Source organism: Nelusetta ayraudi, unplaced genomic scaffold, assembly GCF_046127955.1.
Source record: "Nelusetta ayraudi isolate G7.1 ecotype Tasmania unplaced genomic scaffold, CSIRO-AGI_Nayr_v1 ptg000266l, whole genome shotgun sequence".
Taxonomy (NCBI): Eukaryota; Metazoa; Chordata; class Actinopteri; order Tetraodontiformes; family Monacanthidae; genus Nelusetta; species Nelusetta ayraudi.
The window spans coordinates 167,501-180,150 of record NW_027466315.1 but is presented as its reverse complement, the minus strand read 5'-3'; positions in this window follow the sequence as shown (position 1 = coordinate 180,150).

The following is a 12,650-nucleotide window of genomic DNA, read 5'->3' as shown; positions in this document are numbered from 1 at the left end:
CCTCTCTTTCAGTGGATTTGTGAGCAGCTTTCAGCACGTCAAAAAACGGCGGTGACATTGTTTCAATTGGACGAGATTTTTTATTTTTTTTTTATTTTAAAGCAGCAGGTCAGAGAGAGAGTTTCCTCCTCCGTTCGGATCGGAGAGAGAGAAAGAATGAGAGGGAGAAGGAGGAGAGGAGGAAGGAGGGAAAAGTTGAGCAGGAAATTCAGCAGGTTAGCGGCGCTGAAGCAAACGGCGGCAGCGGGAGGGAGAGGAGGGCGAGTGGGTGGGTGGAGGGGGAGGAAAGTGAGACGTGTAAATCAATGCCTGCTCTATCTCAGCCTGATAGCGTCTGTCTGTGTGTGTGTGTGTGTTTGTGTGTGTGTCGGTTCGAGCTCTCGCTCTCTCTCTCTCTCTCTCTCTCTCTCTCTCTCCCTCTGCTTGACAACCTTTATTGCTGTTATTTCGGCTCCTCCTTTTTTTTGGCCCGGCAGACAAAATAAAGAGAAGTTTTTTTTCTGTTTTTTTCTTTATCTGCGCTGGAGAGTCCGACTATCTGCTGCTGCTGCTGCTGGGATTCTTCTCAGGCCCTGCGTGACCCAGGACCTGATAGCGCTCGCCGCCTTTAAAACCTCCAAATGTCAACGTCGGCTGGCCCAACGACCCGAGAGACAGAGCGAGAGAGAGAGAGAGAGAGAGAGAGAGAGAGAGAGAGAGAGAGAGAGAGTAAAGTAGCAGGGTTTTTTTATTTATTTTTGCGGCGTTTGCGGAATTTTGCTTGGGGCGGAAATGTCTGGGAAGGTTGATGAGTTTCCATGCTAGGTATAGTGGCTAGCTCGGCTACATACATCGTAGAAAAGCAGCAGAACGTTTATTTTCTCCCCTCACGTTAACTCTCAAATTGAATTTTAACTAATTTTTTTTAGACTTTCATTCCTCCCTAAATAAGCCCCTCCCCCCTTGTTCCGGGCCCACAGCGCCCCCTGCAGGTCTTCCCCTGCAGCCGTTTAGCTCGTTGCGAGGCCACAGATGCCGTCGAGTGCTGCCGCCATTGACTCGATTCGTCATCCTGCTATTTTAGGCTGAGAGATGAAGTGAAGTGAATGGCACTTGGGTCCCCCCCCCCCCCCTCCTCCGCCATGACTCCCTTTGTGCGGGGCCAGTGGAGGGCCCTCACCTCCCTTTTCCCCCTTCCTTTTTTGGGATTTAAAAAGAAAAAGGAAAAAAAAGTAGTCTCGCCTTGGGAGGAACCGCTGGGGTTGTGTTTGTGTAATACACAAAAATAACACACAATCATGTGTGTGTGTGTGTGTGTGTGTGTGTGTGTGTGTCCTTGTGCTGCATCCTTCACCCAGAGGTTCTGCTGCTGCTGCTTCTTCTTCTGACGTGAAAGCAGGAATTTCTTTTTTTTTTTTTTCGCTCTAAAAGTTGAAAAGGTCCACGTTTGTCATCGCAGATGTCGTCGTCTCGATGCAACTGATCGCGTTTCTGCGTTAAACACAATTCCCTGAACTATCTACAGCTGGATGGACCCCCTGCGTCCTTCGCTGACTCCTCCCACCTTTTTCCGCTTATCCGTGACCCCCTGGCCCTGATGAGTTCCTCACCATGGGGCGGTGGTGATTCGTGCTGCAGTGCGTCCTGGCCGTCACCGCTGCCGCCGCCGCCACCGATCCCGCAGTTTGCTGGCGAGGCTGATTCTCCACCGGCAGTGGCGAGGAAATAAACTAAAGCCCTTTCCTCTAAGACGCTCTAATACAGATTGAGGGAGGAGTGGGATGGGTAAGGAGGGCAAGGAGGGGGGTGGGGTTGTGTTTTTTCTGCTGAGGTCGCCCGTCCTCCAACCAGAGTGCATAGTGACAGAGTTTCTGGTCAGAGCGACGGTGAACAAAACAAAAAATTAAAATGTTACAAATGCCTCGAAAAAATTTCTATGAAATCTGCAAAAAAAATAATCGCAAATTTATGCTGCGCAAGTTAGAGATCGACATGAATTAGGGAAAAAAACACTGAGAAAAAACAACAGCAGTAGCAGCAACGCCAACCGGCGGATTAAAAAGTTTGTGCGAGGTCGCAAAAGCAAAAAGTTTTGCGTTAAAACGAAGAAAAAAAGAAAGCAAGTGAATGTTTGTTTGTTTTGATTTTTTTCTTCTCCAGCGAACCCTCCGAAACTTTTTTTTTCATTCCGTTCACCCTTCATCCTTTCATTGGGCGGCTTGGAGTTCACACAGCCGCCGCCGCCGCCGCTGCTGCTGCTGCTGTTGCTGATGATGCTAACGCCGCCGCCCACTCCTTCAGGTTGCCAAGTGAACTCGTGGGGATTGTGTGAGCGCACGCCTTCATTTTTTCTGTTGTTGTTTTGTTTAAAAAAAAAATATATATATATACATATATATATATATATATATATATATATATATATATATATATATATGTATATTATCCATATATATGTATAATAGCGGCCAGCCACTGCACGCCGGCCCTAAGCAGCACCTGAGCCGCAGTGGGAGGGGCCTCTGGCCCCCCGGTGACGGCGGCGTAGGAAGGCGGGCGGGCGGGCGGAAGGAAGGAGTGGCAAGAACCTCCAGCCTTTGGCCAGGTGCTCTCCAGTTTATTGATTTTTCCTCCTCCTCCTCTGCTACTTGGCCACCGGGGGCAGCGCACTCAGCCGAGAAACAGTCAGTCGGAAAAAAAAGCAAAGAGCGAGAGAGAGAAACGTTTTCCATGAAGGTGTTGCTGTTTTTCCACCCCCCCAGGGGGGTTTGAAAAGTCTGTTTTTTTCTCCTCCTCCCGGCCTGCAGGGGGCACCACCTCTGGTTAGCTTTGATGCACACTGCAGGGAAATCCAGGTTAAACTGGCACCATATTTTTATTGATTTATCATTAATATTATTTTTTACTTTTACATTTTTTTCCTGCTAGTCGCTTGCTTCCTGTGCGTTCTCCCGCCCTCCTGCTAACCCCGCCCACATCCCCACCTTCCTCCCCCACACCTTCCTCCCCCCCACCACCAAGGTGTCCGCTCGCGGCCGGTTCCGGCCCTTCAACCTGTCAGACACACTTTAGTGACGGCAAATCCCTCTTTTCATTCCTCCACACACTTTCTTTCCTCCCCCTTTTTGCGCAAAATACATTTTTTTCTCACCACCACTCTATTTTGTCAAGGGCGAACCTGAGCAACACGCACACACCGACTCACACACTGACATACACACTGACACACACGCACACACACCTCTCCAGGGCCTGTCATATTACATTTACATTGGAGCCGTTTAGCCGAGCGCTCTCATCCGGAGTGACTCGCCTGAGAGTGCCGCCTCGACCTGGATGATGCTCACATGTAGGTGAAGAGCAGCGACGTGCGGAAAAGGTCACGCCTCCTCGCTTTTCTTTTTTTTTTCTTTTCTTCTGCTACTCCCTCCCCACATCCCTCCCTCCTCCCTCTTCCCGCTCGCTCGCTCATTGGGATCCCTTTTCCGTGTGACTTGGCCATCCGTTTTTACACAGCAGCAGCATCCTGATTCTTCTTCTTCTACTACTACTACTTCTTCTGCTTCTATTAATGTTTAACAAGGGTTCCTGACACACTTGGCGCCCTCTAGTATTCAGGTGTCATCATCCAATAACGTCTCTCCTCTTCAATTGAATCGGGAGGGTAAGAGGGAGAGAGTTATAGAGGTGGGATCAATGCTACTTTTCTTCTTCTTCTTCTTCTTCTTCTTCTTCTTCTTCTTCTTCTTCTGGGCGACTGTTGCTCAGGAGGTAGAGCGGGTTGTCCAATGGCCAAAAGGTTGACGGTTCCTCCTACATCCCAGTCTGTCATTGTGTCCTTGGGCAAGACACTGAACCCTAAGTTGCTCCCAATGGGGCTGGCAGTGCCTTGCATGGCAGCAGCCACCCATTGGTGTATGAGTGTGTGAGTGAATGAGAGGCCATTGCAAAGCGCTATGGGGTACCATGAAGGTGCTGGAAAGTGCTATATATTCTTCTTCTGTTAATATTTAACGCCCTCTAGTTTTCAGGTGTTCTCGTCCAATGAGGTGCCTCCACTTTGATTGGTTAGGGAGGGAGGGACGGAGAGTGAGAGAAAAGAGTTTTGGGGGCGGGATCAATGCTACTCTTCTTCTTCTCCTTCTTCTTCTTCTTTATTTCTTTTTAATTCCCACCTCTATCAGCGAGCTCTCCTCTCTAATTGTTTTCTACCTTTGGCTCGGCCGCCGCCCAGCGAGTGCAGATAAGTGGAGCTCCGCTACCTTTTTACTCATTTGTCTTGCAGGCACACACACACACACAAACACACTCACAGACTAATACAAACACACTTACACACTAACACAAACACACACACAGCGTTGGGGCCTCAGGCATTCTTATCTTTAACACCCAGACTCTGAGCTGTAGCATCAACCGGCAACACACTCACACACACACACATACACACACGTCACTGATCCTCCCACACCCTCCTGCCCCTCCCTCCTCAGGTTAGCCGCTAATTTAGCGTTGCTAATGTGACGCCGATGTGTTTCCTGCTTGTTGTGTGTTTGACCCCTCGCCATGTTGTCGTCCCTTTTTCACGAGCTCGCCAAACGCCGCGTAACCGTCCTCGGCCTTTTAGCCACGCCCCTCCCCTCCGTGCACGGTGATGAACGCCGCCGCCGCAGCAGCAGTGAGGGAGCGAGGGAGGGAGCGCCGTGAATAATGCGGTTAAGTATGGCTAATGCAGAGCGGCCAGCTGGTTTTTTTCCCCTCCTCTGCGGACCTTCTGAAACCCTCTGATTGCACTCGGCCTTTAATCTGCCTCTGTCTCAGGTCAGGTGTTGTTGTTGTTGTTGTCGTTACCTGGCGAACTGCCGAGCCCCCCGCACCTCCACCCCTTCCTTCCAGAAGGGGACTGATAGCTGCAGGAAGTGAGGGTTGATTAGCAGTTGATTAGCTGCAGGATAGCAGCCGGAATATTTTTTGTGCAAAATTGCACATTTTTGTACCTCGTTTTCAGGTCGGGTTTTAAACGATTCCCATCATCATCATCATCATCATCATCATCATCATGGTGATGGTCATGGTGGTCGTCAGTGGGGCTTCGCTGTCCAGCTGTTGGCCGCCGCTCCATCCGGATGATTCCGGAGGAAGCAGAGAGTGTCATTGTGTAGCGAGTGGAGGAATTCCCCCAAGAAAACAGCTGCACCGAACAACCTTTAGTGTGTGTGTGTGTGTGTGTGTGTGTCTGTTAGTGTGTTAGCGTATGCGTGTGTGTGCTTGTTCGCTCCCTTGCTAGTGTGCTAGCTCGCTAGCTGCCAGCCAGCATGTGTTTTCCCACACATTCCCAGAGCTCCTGTGCGATGATGTGTTGTGTTTGGAAGCCCACAGGTTGTTCCACATGTTCTGGCTGATTGTGTAGCGCTGATCCACAGCCAACCCGCCAGCCCTCCACCCCCACCCACATCCCCTCCCTCCATCCCAACTTTTTATTTTTTTGAAAGGACCTGCCTCCATCCCAGGGGCGGTGTGGCCATGGGAAACATGTCGTCTGATGCGGCTCAGCCAGAGATATTCTGGAGGAACTGTAGCCCCTCCTCCTCTTCCTCCCTCTTCCCTCCTGATTGGTGGAGAGCTGGTTGACTGGGTGTTGGTCAGCTGACCTGAGCTCAGCTGAGTCAGGTAGCAGCGGCAGGAGAGTCTGCAGGTGTTTGAAACGCCTCAGTGCTCCTCCTCCTCTAATGAATGAGGATTCTGCCACCTCATGGCGAGAAGCTTTTTGACACATGACCCACCCTCCTCCCCTCACCCTCAAGGGAGGAGGGAGATGGTGGGGGGGGGTGGACTCTGGAGTCTTTGTCCGTCTCCTCAAGGCTCTTTGGCACCTCGGCCGCTCCTGCTGGAAGCCAATTTGCAGGAGACTTGGAGAGGAAGGAGGTTTGGAGGTGTTGGAGCCTGATTGGCTCCTCCCTGTGCAGTGTCACGGGCCGACGGTCGGGAACCCCATCCTCCTCAAACACACAGACACACACACACTTCTGACACACTCACACACACACACACTTACTCTACACACACACATCTCAGCCTGTGCAGATAAGAGTCGCAAGAGTAAATAAGTTCTGCAGCGACTGGCCGAAGCCCAGGGGATCAATTAGCCGCCCGTTAGCCCAGAAGGCTACGTCCTGACGCAACAGCCGAGTCCCCCCCCCCCCCCCCCCGCCTCCACCCTCCTAAAAAAAATCGGGGGGACTCGAGGGAAATGGGGGAGGAGGAGGGGGCGGAAGAGAGCAGGACGGGGTCACCAACACGCCTCTGTCAGCCACGGCCGTGTTTTCACTACCTGGATCAACAAACAGTGGGAAGGAGGGGGGGGGGGGGGGGGGGGGAGGAAGGAAGGAGTGAGTGAGTGAGTGTTCTCCCACCGCTCCTCTACCTCCCCTCCTTCATCATTCTCTCCCCCCTCCTTCACTTCCTGTGCAGATGAGACGATAGGTGAGCACCTCCTGCTTCTCCTCCTCTCTCGCTCCCTCTCTCACGCCGTCACAGTCTTCCCCCTCCCGCACCCACCCTCAGTGACCGCCCCCCTCCCCCGGTCTTGGCGGCCCCTGTCCATCCATCCATCCATCCATCCATCCATCCATCTGTCCGTCCATCCAGACTAAAACAGTCTGTGGCGGCTGACTGCTAACTGCACCTCTGGGACCAGCGGCCGAGGCTCCTCGCCACAGAGGGAAGGGGGGGAGTTGGCGCCCATTGTTTGTCCCGCCCACTCCCCCCGCCAACCCCCCCCCCCCCTCCCCCTCCTCTCCCAGACTGACCAGCAGCTTTTATTTTTTCTCCCGCTCTCTCTAAAAGGTGATGATAGCTCTGCTTGTTCCAGCCTCGTCGTCGTCCTCGTTGTCTGCCGCCGGGACTTTCTCACCGCCTCTCGAACGCCCGTGATTTATGACCTCGCCGTCCAGGCCGTCCCACAGGAGAAAGGAGGGGGGCGGGGGGGGTGTTGGCCCAGCCAGCCAGCCAGCCAGCCAGCCTCTCCTGACTGACTGACTGAAATGGATTAGGCGCAGTTATCCGCAAATGGATTCCGGGGTAGCCTCCCCCTTCCCTCCCTCACCCCCCACCCCCCACCCCTTCCTTGATTGCAGGAAGGTGGAGTGGGCTCGGCTGCGATCATCGGCGCTCCCTCGCCCCCCCCCCCCCTCGCTCGCCCCATCGTAATTACCTGTTTTGAATGAGTTAATAGCCGCAGGAAAAGCGGCTCGGCGAGGATAAAAGGACGATATCGGGCGTTCAAAGCCGTGGGAGAGAGAGAGGGTTTTTAACCGCGGATGTGTGCACGTACGTGCGCGTGTGCGTGTTCCTTTCCTGTGCGAGGCAGGAAAAGTTAGTTCCTTATCAGGTGTGCTACTTAAAAGGATCCTGCCGCCGTCTCCAGGGTGGGGGTGGGGGGGAGTTGGGTTAGGGGGTGAGGTGGGGGGGGGGAGACCAGATGAAAGGCGGTGGCAGCGGCGCAGAGGCCTCGCTCGCTCGCTCTCCTGTTCCCGAGTGCCCCTCTCTCGCCCCCTCCTCCTGGCGAACCCTCCTCGCCGCCCCGTGAGATTAAGTGGCGAGATGGCGACAGGAAGGTGTGTGCGGGAGGGGGGGTGCAGGCAGAGTTATCGGCCCGCTGGTCAGCGGCGACAGCCAATCAAAAGCAGAGCCTGCCGCCCTGGGTTTTGGGGTGACACGCCAATCAGTCGCCGGCCGGCCGCCACATCATCGTTCCTCCGTCCCAACGTTATCAAGCTGAGGGTGTGTTTGTGTATATTACACACACACACACACACACACACACGGTCCACTTCCTGTCCTCAGCGATCTACCTCCACTCCTCCTCCTCTTCTCCTTCTTCTTCTCCTCCTCCTTCTCCTCCTCCTCCTCCAGCGTCCTTTCTTTCTCCTTTCTTTTTTGTTTTTACGAGCGTCAATATGACTTCCTGTGAGACCCGCCGAGCCGCTCGGCAGCTTCCTACGCTTCCTGCCGCTGCTATTTCGCAGGAAGTGCGAGGGAAACAATGAGCTCTCGAGACTCTACGTCTTGGCTCGGCGCCCCCTTCTGTCCGTCCATCCGTCTGTCCTTCCTCGCTGCTGCCGGCGAGGCTAGTCGACCCAGGCAGGTCTGCACCTCCACCCCTCCCCAAAGCGATGAGAGCAGTAGTAATGTGTTTAAGTTGTATACTAGTGGTGACGGATGAGATTGGGGTGGTGGTGGTGGTGGTTTGGGGGTGGGGGGGGTTGTCCCACGAGGACCTGCTCACCTTTTTTTCTCGCTCCACATCTGTCCCGCTAATGGGCTCCACCGCTACTAGCTTGGTGCTAGTAGCGGCTCCCTTGGAAAGAAAGGGGGAAATAAAAACAGCAGCAGAAGAAGAAGAAATCCTCAAGGCAAAAGCTCTCATTCCTCTCCTCATTCTATTTCCCAATTAGCCGAGAGGGGCCGTGATTAGTTTATTAGCACTAGCAAGGAGAGAGAGAGAGAGAGAGAGAGCAACAGAGGGGGAAAAAAAGGAAAAGTGAGCGAGCGGCTCAGCGCCGAATGTGTTTGCGGATTCTTAGCCGTTAATGAGCAAATTCAAACCCTATTGAACGGACGGACGCAGTCGCGGGGGGGGCGGTGATGATGATGATGGGGGGAGGGGGGATTGAGCTCGCCCATGCTAATAATAGCGTCCCAAAGACAAAAGACGCAGGAAAGCGGCGGCGTTACGGTGGTGGCGGTGGCGAAACAATGCGGCGCTACCAGCGCTCCGCTAATGTCTCCCTCTTTCATTTTTTAAATTGTTTCCCTTTTGGAATTATGTAGTGTGCTGCACCCCCCCGCCCCCCCCCCCACCCCCCCCGCTCCTTCTCCTTCCTCCTGCAGGTTTGGCAGGCATGCTCACACACTTTCGTACACACACGCACTTACACACACACGTGCGCGTAGGCAATAGCGGGCAGGTTCTGGGATCGCGGCTGCTGCTGCTCCAGCTCCACCTGTGGGAAATGAACCCGGCTCTTTGTTTCCCCGCTGCCTTGGCAGGCTGCCCCGCCCCCTTTACACGGCAGGTAAATTGTTCATTAGGGCTGAGGTAGGAGGTGCAGGGGGGGAGGCGGAGGAGGGTGGTGCCAGGGGAGCGAGGGGGGTGGGGGGTGGGGGGCTCCTCCTCCTCCTCCTTCATCTTCTTCTTCTTCTTCTTCTTTCCTCCATCATGAGAAGCAGAAGTGAGAAAAGAACAAACAAGTGGGAGCATTTGTTCAACGGTGTAAATCTACACATCAATTATCCCACCGAGCTAATTAGCACCTCGCCGCTGCTACCCCAGGTACCTGAGGAGCTTCTGCTGCTGCTGCTGCTGCTGCTGCTGCTGCTGCTGCTGCTGCTGCTGCTCCTGGTGCACATGCTCCGCTCACTTTCAAGACACTGATCAAAAAAAAAGAAAAAAGAGAAGAAGAAGAAGAAGAAGAAGGGGGGAGAAAGAGAGGATTGACAGAAACACAGGGAGGCAGAACCCAAGGGTTGAGGTGTGTGTGTGTGTGTGTGTGTGTGTGTGTGTTGGAGGCCCTTAGATCAAAAATTTCCTTTTGACTTCCAGGTCGGGGGGTGAGGTGGTGGTGGTGGTGGGGGGGTGGGGGTGGGGGGGGGGGTAGTGAGTTGCAGCCACTCACGTCAGACTGGCTCCATTATGCAAGACAACATGCATATATACATACGTGCATGCATGCATGCATGTATTTTTCACATGCAAATGATCAGGACGAGTGCTTTCTGCCTACTACTTTCCATTTCCTCCACCTCCGAGCGGCTGATCCAGATCCTCGGAAGTTTGTGTAAAGTTTGGAAGTTTAATTAAAGCTGCGCTAGATTTGAAAAAAACAAAACATTTTTTCCCTCATTAGAGAGTTGTTCACCACCAACATCTCACACCTTCGCTGTCCTCACCGCCTCCTCCTCCTCCTCCTGTGTGGTCATTCTGTGGGTTTGAGCCAATTATCTCAGGTTGTGTTGTTGTGTTGTGGCGCTGCTGTTGCTCCAGTCATGGCTCTTGATGCAACGCTGTTGCACTTTTACAGAAAAGCGGCTTGAATCTTAAAGGATCCAGTCGTCCTCGGCGTGGTTGTCTACAGGTGGCGCTGGAGGAGACTTTCCCTTCAGAGAGAGAAACCAGGTTGGACGGATCCTCCGTCGCACTTTGAGCAGAACCAATCAGATTCTGCACAGTGGGATGGTGGAGACGGTTGGTAACCGATGCTGGCTTCCTATTGGTGCCTTTAGCTCCGCCCCCAGCGTCTCATTCGGACCATTCGGATTGGACTTTTGTTTTACAGAGACGGATCTGCAGGTATCCAGGCTGAGGAGGAGGAGAAGCTTGTGTAGCACCTGTTGTTGTCACAGGAAGTAGCTGTTGTGTAGCTAACAAGGTTGTGTAGCAGGTACACAACCTTGTTAGCTACACAACTCCTGTTGCCGTCACAGGAAGTAGCCGTTGTGCAGCCGCCAAGGCTAAACGGCCACATTAGCTGTGAACTGTGAGCCGCTCTTGTTGAGGTGTGTGTGTGTGTGTGTATGTGTGTGTGAGAGAGAAACAGCCTGCAGGTAGCCGCCTCCCCCTCCCATCCTCCCATCCATCCATCCCTCTGTACGCTTGTCCTCCCCCGCCTCCTCCCTCTCCCCCTGCCCCCCCACCGTGCAATTAAAGGTGCAGCTCGTCGGCACCCCCGCGGCTCGGCGCTGGGAGACGCAGGTACGAGATGAAATGGAGAAACAAAAAAAAGAAAAAGAAAAAAAAAAGCGCCTCAGTCTGCTCCTGTTTACTCCCGCCCACATCATGTATAAGTCATGGGCTGTGTGTGTGTTGTGTGTGTGGGAGGAAGGTGTGTGTGTGTGTGTGTGTGTGTGTGTGTGGGGAAGGTCCTCCCGCCACCCCACACCACCGCACCCCCCCTTACCAACGTGCCGTTTACTGAGACGGAGGTGGAGGTTAAGTTGTGTCATTTCGCTGCTGCCATCTTTACACCTGGCGTTGGCTGCCGCCAGCGCTGGAGAACACACACACACACACACACACACACACACACACACACACTCAGGGGTAGAGGAGAGGAGAAAGAAGCAGAAATCGCTTGCTGTCTGTTGCAGGAACTGAATGCCTCCTCGTCCTCCGAATCATTCGCCTCTTTTTTTTTAGATGACTTTCTTGAAAAATAGATGTTTTTTTACGGGACAGTTGTTTTTTTTAGAAGGCGAGTTGGACGGTTGAATATTTGCACGGCTCTCGGCCAACTGGGAGTAAGAAGAAGAAGAAGAAGAAGAAAGGGGGAAGTCGGGAGGGGGATCAGGAGATGGTTGTGGAGTCTCAGGTCGTCGCCGTGACGATAAGCCATGACCCCCGCCTGGAGACCCCCAACACCTACCCACCCCTCCCCTACCCACTGCCATCACCCCCACCCCCTCCCTCTGACTGGCTGAGGGCTAATTGGGAACTTGGTAACAGTGTCTGATTGAGTGTGTGTGTGTGTGTGTGTGTGTGTGATTTAGTGATTGGGGAGCCCCGTTTGCTCGCTTGCCTTCTGGGGATGTCACACACACACACACATTGGAACCCCCCCAACACAACCCCTCATTTCCTGCTGCTTGTTTGATACCTGGTGAGGGAGGGGGGGGATCCATTCAGGTGACAAAGATCCTCTGTGTGTGTGTGTGTGTGTGTGTATTGGGTTGGGGGTGGTGGTCGTGGTGCGGGGGCGGGGGGTGGGGGGGTAACAGATGTGATTTTTACACACTCATTACCATGTGAATGGGGCCCCGGGCCCCCACGTTGGCTCGGACCGCCGAGGAGGAGGAGGAAGAAGAAGAAGAGCCCCCCCCGGACCCCTTCCCCTCCCCCCTCCCTGTGGCCCCTCACCTGGACACCCCCTTCTCCCCTCCTCCCCTCAACAGATTCATCCTGTCTGATCTTCAGTCCATCTGATGCCCCCCAGTCTGAACCCCCAACACCCTCCTCCCACACACACACACACACACACACACACACACACACACATGAACACAGATGGACCTTTAAACAGCTGCTGACTGGCTGCCTTCAACTGTGTGCCCCTCCCCCACTCCTTCCTCGCCACTTTCACTCCCCAGATTAACCAAGTCAGTCGTCGTTGTTGAAAATATTTCCCAGAGTGAAACAAGCCAAACTTGCTCGGGCTGTGTGGGCGGGGACTCGGAATGCCAAACAACCTTGGCCCAATGAAACCGCCTGGCCGACCGCCTCCTCACCGCCGCCGCTGCTATCAGTTGCTTTTTGCAGTCTCAGCATTTTTCTTTTTATTCATTGAAGTGGTGCAGGAGGGAGGATGCTTTTATTTTGTAGGGAACTAAAAATAAAATGTAATTCCCCCCCCAAAAAAGCGAATCCTCTTCCTCCTCCTCCTCACTGGTGCTGGGATGATGATGATTAATTCCCCCCCCCCCCTCAAAAAAAAAAGAAGCTGTTTGACAAAAGAAGGGAAAAAGGGAGGCTCAGTTTGTTTCTCCTCCTCGGCGGGGGGAAAAGGAAAAAAAAAAACGGCCATCAAACGCGGCCGCTCGCCGGTAATTACGGCTCAGGTTTCCCTGCTTAACTGTTATTAAGCGAATAAAAAAGAAAAAAGACAGAAAAAAAGAGT